Here is a 10,786-nt window from a genome sequence, read left to right on the forward strand (position 1 = left end):
CACGTCCTATATCTGAAAATCAACAAGTCCACAACTGGTGAAAATCTGAAGGTTTCCAGTAGGGTAATAATTCCAAATAGAAACCATATAAAACTACATGAACCTGCTAGGCAATTCTAATCTTCAATGCCACAGGAATACAAGCCTAGGATCTTAATCTAATCCGAAAAGGATAAATTCGTCTAAGTTAATTGTACTCTTTTTATTACTAGTTCAGTCAGCACTAAACAGCCATCCGTATCAATGTTTTCAGTCTCATAAGTCTTACTAATCTCAGTAAATCTCAATAGTTTCAATAGTCTCAAAGAATTATCTACAGCCTCATTAGTTTCAAATTCAGAACATGACAACAAGTCAATCACAACAGAGTACAATTAGTTCAAGTAGTACAAGTAGCAGATAAGTGAACAAGTAGGCAAACCAAACAAATATGCGCACCCAAACAATTGCAAACAAATGTACATGATGCATGCCTGTCCTACTGGCCATGAGCTCATTCGTCGGTTATAATGCAAAATCCGGCACACACCCAGTAGCTAACTCGAATATGGAACACCACAACACGGAGCAAGTGGGACCAAACCATAATCCTTGTATCTTACCGCTTGACCCGGAGTAAGTGAGACAAACCTCAACCCTTGCGTCTTACCCAAGCGGGTGTTTACAATTCTCAATCCGGAGCAAGTGGAACAAACCACAACCATTACATCTTACTCAGGTGTTTTAAGTCTCAACTTGGAGCAAGTGGGACAAACCACCACCCTTGCGTCTTACCCAGGCAGGTGTTTAACCGCTTAACCTGGAGCAAGTGGGATAAACCATAACCCTTGTATCTTACCCAGGTATCTCAAGTCTCAACCCGGAGCAAGTAGGACAAACCTCAACTCTTGCATCTTACTCAGGTGTTTCAAATCAATAATCATTAAATTTAATCAATTTCACGCCTTATTAGATTCATTAACCTTGTTCATTCATTACCAATCAACCTCATTATTTCATGAGCGGAATAAAACCACCATCCTCACCGCAGGCGGGACAAAACCACATCCCTGCAACAAGTTCCTCTAGTTAACTAAGTGTTTATCCAGGAATTAATCAATTTAATTCATTGGACTTAGCCACACTCTATCCAGAGTTTAAAAATAAGTTATCAAACATCATACGGGTTTACAAGCTTGCCAGAAAAGCCAAACAACCATAAAAATAGAATTTTTCCAGAAAACAGGGTGTGTGCGCACTCACACACCTGTGCCTATGCACAAATCAAACTGCCCTTCCCGACAGGTGCGTACGCACCACCTTATGCGTGCGCACAGGCTTGTAAACTCAGTCTGATGGGTGCGTATGCACAAGCTTGTGCCTACACACAGAACAATCAAATTTTCTTATTTTCTGCAAAATCTGAAATTTCAGTTTTCGACACCAGTTTTTAAACGTTGATAACTTTTGTTACAAAATTTCATTTTCCTTCATTCTTATACGGTTTTAAAGCTTCATCTCATCATGATCCTTAATTTAAAATAAATTTCATCGAATTCCAAATTCCGAGCGCCAAATTATGACCCTTCGATGTTGGACAAAATTAATTAATTTACCCAAAAATCTGCATAATACACTTTTACAATGTTTCAATTTATTTCATTCAATACTACCCCAAACCCATTTCTTGGAACCTCGTTTACACAATTATCAATATCAATCCATTCCCTAGCCAATTAAAGCCCGACAACCAATTCCATTCCATCAAGAACCTAATCAACCAATTTTAATCATACAACATAACTCATTACAATTTTCGGTTAATACTCAAAATCGTCCCCAAAAGATCATGCATTCTTCATTTTCGTCCCTGAATGATTTTTTTAATCAAATTAGTCCTTGAAAAATTTAAATTTGTCCTTCCGTCAATTAGTTAACCGTTTCTGTTAATGTTTTCTACGTAAATCGTTAAGTGACACAGTACATATCAAAACTACACCATTTCTCTCATCTCTCCCCATTTGAAGCTTTCACCATGCATTATCCAGACACTCTTTCTTCCTTCTTCACACGAAACACAAAATATCAAACACCCAGAGAGAGAAAAGATGACAGAGCTCTAATCAAAGAGAAGAACATGGTGCTTTGATCAAAGGGTATGATTTTACAATTCTACCTCTCCTTTGTGTTGCGGTTCTACACTTCGATTGCTTCTGTAAGCGTTCTGTCAAGTTTTGGGGGTTAGAGTAGATTCAGGGTGTGTCTATAATTTAACTTTAAGTGCATGACAGAGTTGATTCAGTGTGTGGGGGCATAATTGAACTTTTAAGTACATGACATATTCTGTTGTTGAATTCAATTTGGTATAGTATTAAAACCCACTTTCTCTAATACACACAACACACACACACAAGGCTCTATTCTTTCTCAAATCAAGGTGACATTCGAGTAATCAAAATTATGGCAACAGGTATATGATAGGGGTACCACATTTGGGCTTAAAACAGGAGGCAAAATAGAGAGTATTCTCATCGATTATGGCTTCTTTATCCCTTCTAATGATCCAAGCTCCGTCGCGTTCTCTCTAACTATTGTGATGTTTCATGCGTTTTGAGCGAGAGGAAAAGAGAAACGGCGCCGTTTTGACACAATATGCCCTAATACCAAAAGACGATGTCGTTTTATCATTGTTGATTTGTCATTTAACGATACATGTGGAAAACGTTAACGAAAACAGTTAACTAATTGACGGAAGGACAAACGCGATTGATTTTAAATCTTTCAAGAACTAATTTGATTAAAAAAATCATTCGGGGACGAAAATGAAGAATGCGTGATCTTTCAGGGACGATTTTGAGTATTAACCCTTACAATTTTTCATTCATTACCACAACCACAACACATCAAATGTCCAACAAATTCTCATTATTTCCACAATAAATCACAATATGGCACTTACACACTTACCCTAACTCATCAAGTAAGAGATATCTCACCCTATTACGGCCTTCGGTCCAATTTTCATATCAAACCTTAATAGGCAATCAAATCACAAATATATAGGGATATTTAACCTAGATTTTTACATAACTTTACATGATGCCTACCCGAATCCAAAATCCGTACCTTAATGACGGTAGTTTTTCAACTCTTTGATTTTCTCTCCGGACGGGTCCAAACCTCAATTTGCCAATCAACGCCTCCACTAAGCGTTCGACAAGCATTCAGTTCCGCAACAATCCCATGCCAAGCACTCAATCCACTCTAATAAATCCAATTTCACCAAAATCTTAACCTAGAGCTCGTATGAAATGGAGTTTTAGAGAAGAAAATGCTCACCTTACCTTATTCCATTCGAAACTTCGATGAAATCCAACTATAATCCATACTAGAGCTCCCCTATTGCATCAAAATCACAAAATCTCAACACACACATACTTAAAATCTGAATTGCGAGAAAAACTTAAAAATGGCTCAAAGTTCTAGGAAGTACTCACCTTTAAATGGTATAGAATCGAAGATCATGACGAGGTGGTCGTGTGGCCACAAACGAGTCTTCGATTGAAGCTACGATTTGAAAATTATGTGAATTTGAATGTGGTGATCGATGAATAGTAAAAGTTAGGACATCTCACTCTCCTTCTCTTCTCTCCACCGTGGCTCTCTCTCACAAATGAGGGTTGAGTGTGCTTAAATGTGGACTGTAAATGGCTTATATAAACTTTGGAATTGGCCTAACATATGTTCGTTTGTGATTTTTGGTTCGTTGGTCCTATCTTAAACCAAAATCTTTAGAATAAGTGTCCGATTTTTTTTTTATTCTAAATCCTTTTAATTTTTCATCATATATACTGTTTTAGTTTTTTCACATATAGTATCGGTCAAATTTAAACCGATATAGTTAAAGTTAACGCCGGTATACATTTTTTTATAATTAATTATTTACTATTTATTTGGGTTTTATCACCACCTAACACTCTATTTTCATATTCTTTAAGTTTCAAAAGTACTTTTTCAGCACATCTTATTAGTATAAAAATAAATTATCCTTTTCTTTACTATTTTTGTTTTCATTTTATCTATCCATCCACACTTAGTATTCAGAGACGGACCACATACAAAGTTGTGGGGCCATCTGCCCCCATTAAATTATAGAAAAAATAATAAAAAATATATCTAGAAGTATATAATGTCCATTGTATCATTGTATTTGTAGCATGCTTAAATTTTTTATTTATATATGATAAAAATTTATGTTCTTAAATATCAATACAATGAAAAAATTATATATAAATTTAATCTATTAAAACTAGAAAAATTAAATTTACTTAAATTAGAAAATAAATAATAATAATAATTTAATTAGTTAATTATACAAAACTAAACTTAAAATTTTAAATATAAATAATATTATTAGTATTTAGTATTTTTTTTTTAAAAATTAATTGAGATAATATTATATATTATTTATTTATTTTTATTATTTTATTTAATTTATTTTTGGCTTTATATATAATAATTTTTTTTGTCATACAAACATCTACCATAAATATGATAGAGTTTTAACTTTATACGTAGCTATTAAATTTTTTTTTTTCTATTAATCTCTCTCACACAACTACAAAAAACTTAGAAAAAATTAAAGTTGGTCCATTCAAATTATATTTCTAATATTTTTTCTAATTATTGAGCTATAATTATTTTTTATATTATATAAAAATTAATAAAATGTGATTCGATGAGTATAAAATATTTGACAAGAAATTAGTATTAGTAATAACTATATTAAAATATTTTTAAATTAATATACTTTTAGTATGTTAATTAAATTATTGAAAATTTAATTAATATATTTTAAATTTTAAATATCTATTTTTAATTATTTTTTGTATTATTTTTCTCTCTATTACTAAATATTTCTGGTCCCTCACGGTTAGTATTTTAACCGGAAGATATATATAAAGTGTGATTGAAAATAATTCTTTTATAAATTATATATGAAAGATATAGAGTGTATTTGTCCATTTGACTACTTTTGACCGGTAAATGAGTGAATCTTCCACTTCCGTCAACGAGTAAACTTAGAAACATGCATAATCTTAAAGCAAAACCAAAGTTCAATTATTGACTATTTTTAAGAATTTCAAAGGATATATAATCATACAATTTAAAGTTAGATGAAGACTAAACAAGGTATAGTAAGATATATCTTTTTCTTCTAATAAAAATCGAGCTTTCTACGCATACAACATTAACAAACAAACACAATATATAATCGAGCTTTAATTCTGCTAGCTTTTGCTTTTGGCAATAAACTTCCTATTAGGTTAGGTTTCTTCCATCGTGAGATGGTGCGTGCTCCCTCTCCTTTATTTAAATCTTTAGTACTATAAAGAAAATAATACACTAATGTATGTATGTTGACCACTTTATTGAGGAGGGGTCACTTACACTTATTGTTTATTTTTTTAAAAGTAATAAGAGACAAACTAGGATTTGAAGCAGAATTTTATGCATGGAAAAAACATCACATGCATAGATTAGTTTCAGTACATGTAGGACAGATCCAAAATCAGCACCTCAAATCTCTTAGATACCATTGCCATTTGATGGTTAAAAACGATTATAAATATAATTATTTATGTGTCTTTTTTTATCAGTTTAAATTTAAAAAAAAAAATAACATTATAATATAATAAAATTTTAAGAGAAGTGATTTCGTAACCTAAAAAAAATAATATTTTCTTTTAAGTTAAGAGTGAGACTCAAATCAGCAATCTTTAGGTGAGTATAAAAAAAATTATGTCATTTAAATTATAATTTATTGACAATATTTTATTCTCTTACATACAAATAATTAATTATTCTTATATCACTATGTATTTCATTAAAAACAATGGTAAAAAGATAATATTCTAAAATTATATTTTTTAACTCAATATTTATAATTTTATGTTTATAATATTTAAAATTATATATTTATTACTTCTATCTAATATTATAGATTTACTTTAAAAATAATAAATAAATATAAAATAAAACAACTTTAGATTAATTTAAATTAATTTTTATTATCTCTCAAACATTTTTCCTTTCACTAATTACGTTAATGAGATGGATCTTTAGTTGTGCGTCTACCAAATAGATCGTTTAAAATAAACTAAAACCTGCGATAACAAAATCAAAAGGAATCGGAGAAATTGCATCAATTTGGATGAGTACTAATAATGCCTTAATAAGGTAGGGTCGATGATGAGTTAGATCATTCTTTTTATGTTATCCAAACTTGCTTCACACGTTCGATATGCCAAAGCAAGGCCAAACATGCATCCTTTATCGTTTTCTTGGTTTCTCCATTATTTGAATTGAGTCCACGTAATAATAATTGACCCTGGTGCTATATGTTTTATGATGACACTGGAGAGAAAATTAATCAAAATTATCTTATTCTATTTAACATTTATAATTTCATATGCGTATTTATTATATTTAATATTATCTAATTATTTTATCAATAATTAAATAATATAACTTTAATTATTTTAGATTAATTTTCTATTATTTTTCAAACATATATGAATTAATACTTAATTTAATCTCTACATTTATACGTAAATTTTAGATTAGTCCCTAAAATTTCAATTGTTTCTATTTAGTTTTTAAATTTTATAAACATTACTTACATTAGTCTCGCGAATAATTTTTGGTATACAAATATTAATAGAACGGTGATATAAATAACCAAACGCCACATTAAAACTTGTAAAACGACGTTGTTTTAGTTTTGGAGCTCAAATAGTCCAAAAACGACGTCGTATCACTTTCTTTGAGAGAAAAAGTTTAATAAATACCGATTACGATATTATTTTAGGATTATATAAGTGCAAAAACTAAAATGATATTGTTTTATAGAATCTAATGTAGTATTCAGTTATTCATATCAGCGTTTCATTAATATTTATACATTAAAAACAATTTTAAAGACTAACATAAATCATATTCATAAATTTTAAAGACTAAATACAGACAATTAAAATTTGAGATACTAAAATAAAACTCACCTACAAATTAAAAAACCAAATTAAAAGTTATCTCAATATTTTTTAATATTTTCTCATGGTGCTTCAGGATATTAGTAATAATATTTTCTGGCTACAACTTGCAATCATTTCTGTCTCTGAAATTTAAAGAGGCATTATCTATGATAACGATAATAAATATTATATTTTTATGTATATTATTTTATATTTTTTAATAAAATAATTAGTCATACTAAAATAATTAAATTTAATGTAGCTGAATAATCAATGTCTTTTTTACAATAGCATAATAAAAAAAATTAGGTTAAATTATTCTAATAATTTTTATAATTTTTTTAAATTTATAATTAAGTCTTTACAATTTAAAAGTTTTTATTTAGGTATTTAACCAATTTTAAATTTTAAGTATATTTTTTTTAACAGTAAATATTACAAAAACATTTTCATCCATCCCACACTACTAGCAAATATACTTTAGCATATTTGGATAAGTTAAATGTTTTTAGAACAACAAGAATGTGATTATAAATTTAAAACTAGTGTAGAGGAACCTAATTAAAAATTTTTAAAATATAGAGACTCTATTATAAATTTAACAAAATTATAAATACTAATAGAGTAATTTAATCAAATTTTTGTGACCACTAAATATATATTTCTATTATATAGTGAATGATTTATGACTAATTTTTAGTGTATATGTAATGTGATTGAATAATAATAATAATAATGATAATAATAATCTTAAATATTATTAAATATCAAATCTTTTGTTCAATTATCGGAAAGAAATAATGAAAAGGACCTTAATAATATTTTCCCCCTTGCTTTGGCTTTTAAAAAGCATTCATGATTTATTAGTATTTGTCTAACTATAACTGTCTTTTCCCTTTTCTCATTTTCTGGCATGCAATGCAGGGAACAAATATTAAAACCGGACCCTTTAATTTGTTGAGTAAGACTCCGTTGATGGCATTGACAAGCACATACACAAGACCATTTATTAATGCCTGAAATTGGAGGCAAATCAACACACACAAGACCAGAGCAGTATTTGTTTTTACACAATGAGTGGGGGCACAAACCCACTTACACTTAAAAAAAAATGCACAGCAAAAAAGGTTTGGTAGGTGAATGAATATATGAAAGTGGATTTGAAACTCATGAGTTTGGAAAAAAGATTTTATTATTTATTATGATGACAAATATTTAGTTGATTTATTGAGAATTAATTTTAATTTGTGATTTGATTGAATGTATTATAAAGTTTTAGGATCATTAATGATGTTAATTTGGTTATATTTAGAAAGAATCAATCAATAAGAATAAGATATGAAGAGAATATAGAAAGATTTATTGCTGTCAAATAGAAAAAGAAAAGTATCATGACATTTATGTGAATTAATGGACAACAACGGCTAGTGAATCATAGAGCTTTGGTTTTATTATAAGAAGAAGATGAGCCTTTAGGAAAATTCAAGGAGAAAATTTAGAAATGATAGACTATACATTGAGTGTCTTTCTTCTTTATTTTGATTTTTATTTGATTTATTCAGTTTTTGTTTTGAGTCTTCCTAGTGAATAGAAAAAGGTTTATGATTCTTAGAGATTATACGAAAAAGCCTATGAATGAAAATTTATAAACTAGAAAGAAAATCAACACTGTTTCAGATTTTGTCTTAGTTTTTATTTGGTTTGACAATTTAGTTTGGTCTTAGTGTTTGTTTGTGAAGCTTGAAATTACTACTTCATTTATCTTGGCATAGAATCGATTTGGTTCATTTATCTTTGTCTTTATTTTGATCTTGATATTAGTGATTGTAATCTTTAGAGTTATGAAATCAGTGTACGTTCCAAGCAAGCATCATATAGCAAACATTCTAACAAAAGCTCTTTGAGCTCTTCAGTTTCAATTTCTCATGACCAAATTAGAAACATATAATTTGAATGCTCTAATTTAAAGGAGGATGTTAGCCACCGCTATATTTTGTGATTAATTAGTTACTTTTCATTTAAGTTACTAAATTAATTAAATTAGATGTTAGTTAGTTACACTAGTTTGTTAGTTATTTTACTCACTTTTCACTAACGTAATTTGTATATAAAACCACTCACAGTGAGATTAATGAAATTAACAAATCATTTTTTTATTTTTGTTTTATTTAATATAATATCAGAATTTTTTTTTTTGAAAATTTTTTATTCTCTTTATTTCTTTCAACTCGTCTTTTTTTTTAATCTTTATTGTTTTTTTTTTTTTTCCTTCTCTCAACTCATATAATGGAGCTTGATGAGAACACGTTAACTTTATTATTTTTGACTGAAGTTACATTTCTAGTTAACAATTTTAAAGAGATGATTTTTTAAAATAAAAAATAAAAAATGCCGCAAATGGAAGGTGGAATATCCAATATATATGGCATGCTAGTGGCTGCTCACATTAAATTTTAAAGCACAAAGAAACAAGTGCTTGACAAGGCTTAAAGACACCGACTATAAAAGTGGACCTGAGTAGTGCTTACCATAATTTTGAGCCTTTGACCTGAGATCATTACCTTTGAAAAACATTATTGTGTCATGACAAAGAAAAAAAAAATGTCACTGTGAAGTGTGCAAAGCAAAATTAATTAAGAATCGCTTAAATAAAGACGTTTAAAACATTTTATTTTAAAAATATTTTTTAGTAATTAAAATTTAATATATATAATCAATTAAACTGTATTATTTTTGTCAAAATTAAGTAAAATAAATTAATTTAATTAAAAAAATAATAAATTAAATCTTAAATTGATCTAAATTAATATTATTTTTTATAAAAATTGACTATAATATTTTTATTATAGAAAATAATTAAAATATATATATAATAAAAATATTTTAGTCATTTTTTTATAATAAAAATATTATAGTTATTTTTTATAAAAAATAATATTAATTTAGACTGATTTAATATTTAATTTATTATTTTTTTTGTTAAATTAATTTATTTAATCTAATTTTAATAAAAATAACATAATTTAATCGATTATATATATTAAATTTTAATTATTAAAAAATATATTAAAAAATATTTTAAACGTTTTTATGCGAGTGGCTTCTCAACTAAATAACACAGGATATGATTACTACTATGCTTGTGCTAATCATCATCCTTCATATGTCGCCCTCAAATGATTGACTAATTAGTATTCATTCAATAATGCACCTGAATAATTCATAACCCTTTTTATCCGGATCTTTGGGATATAGTTTATCATCCTCCATTTTCTCCTAAAATAAATCAATAAAATATTATTTATCTTTGAGATTCGCCAAGATAACACTGGCTACTCCACCTTCGTTTTTATCTTACTATTGCATTCCACTTCGTTTAGGGAGCATATTTTTTTAACCCAACCATAGTTAATAATGAGCTACAACAAGATAGTTCACTACATTTAAACAACACACTTTAGTACACTTACTTTCAAATTTTAACCCGTAAATATTATTAAATTAACGACCAAAACTTAGACCAAAGAAATATTTTTAAATTAAAAATTAAAGCATAATTATATAAATGCGAAATAAGTTCATTCTAATAATTACTAAATAATTTCATCTATAATGATGTTTATGTACAAATATTTTTTATAACAAAATTTAACTAAAGTGTGACACAAGCTCAACAAAAAAATTAACTTGTACGTACATCTATTTTTCCTAAGATAAATCATGTGGCTGTGTTGACAACAAAGTCGACATATTAAAATTGATCATCTTTAATT

The sequence above is a fragment of the Arachis ipaensis genome, chromosome B6, assembly GCF_059453495.1.
Source record: "Arachis ipaensis isolate K30076 ecotype BB chromosome B6, ASM5945349v1, whole genome shotgun sequence".
Classification (NCBI taxonomy): domain Eukaryota; kingdom Viridiplantae; phylum Streptophyta; class Magnoliopsida; order Fabales; family Fabaceae; genus Arachis; species Arachis ipaensis.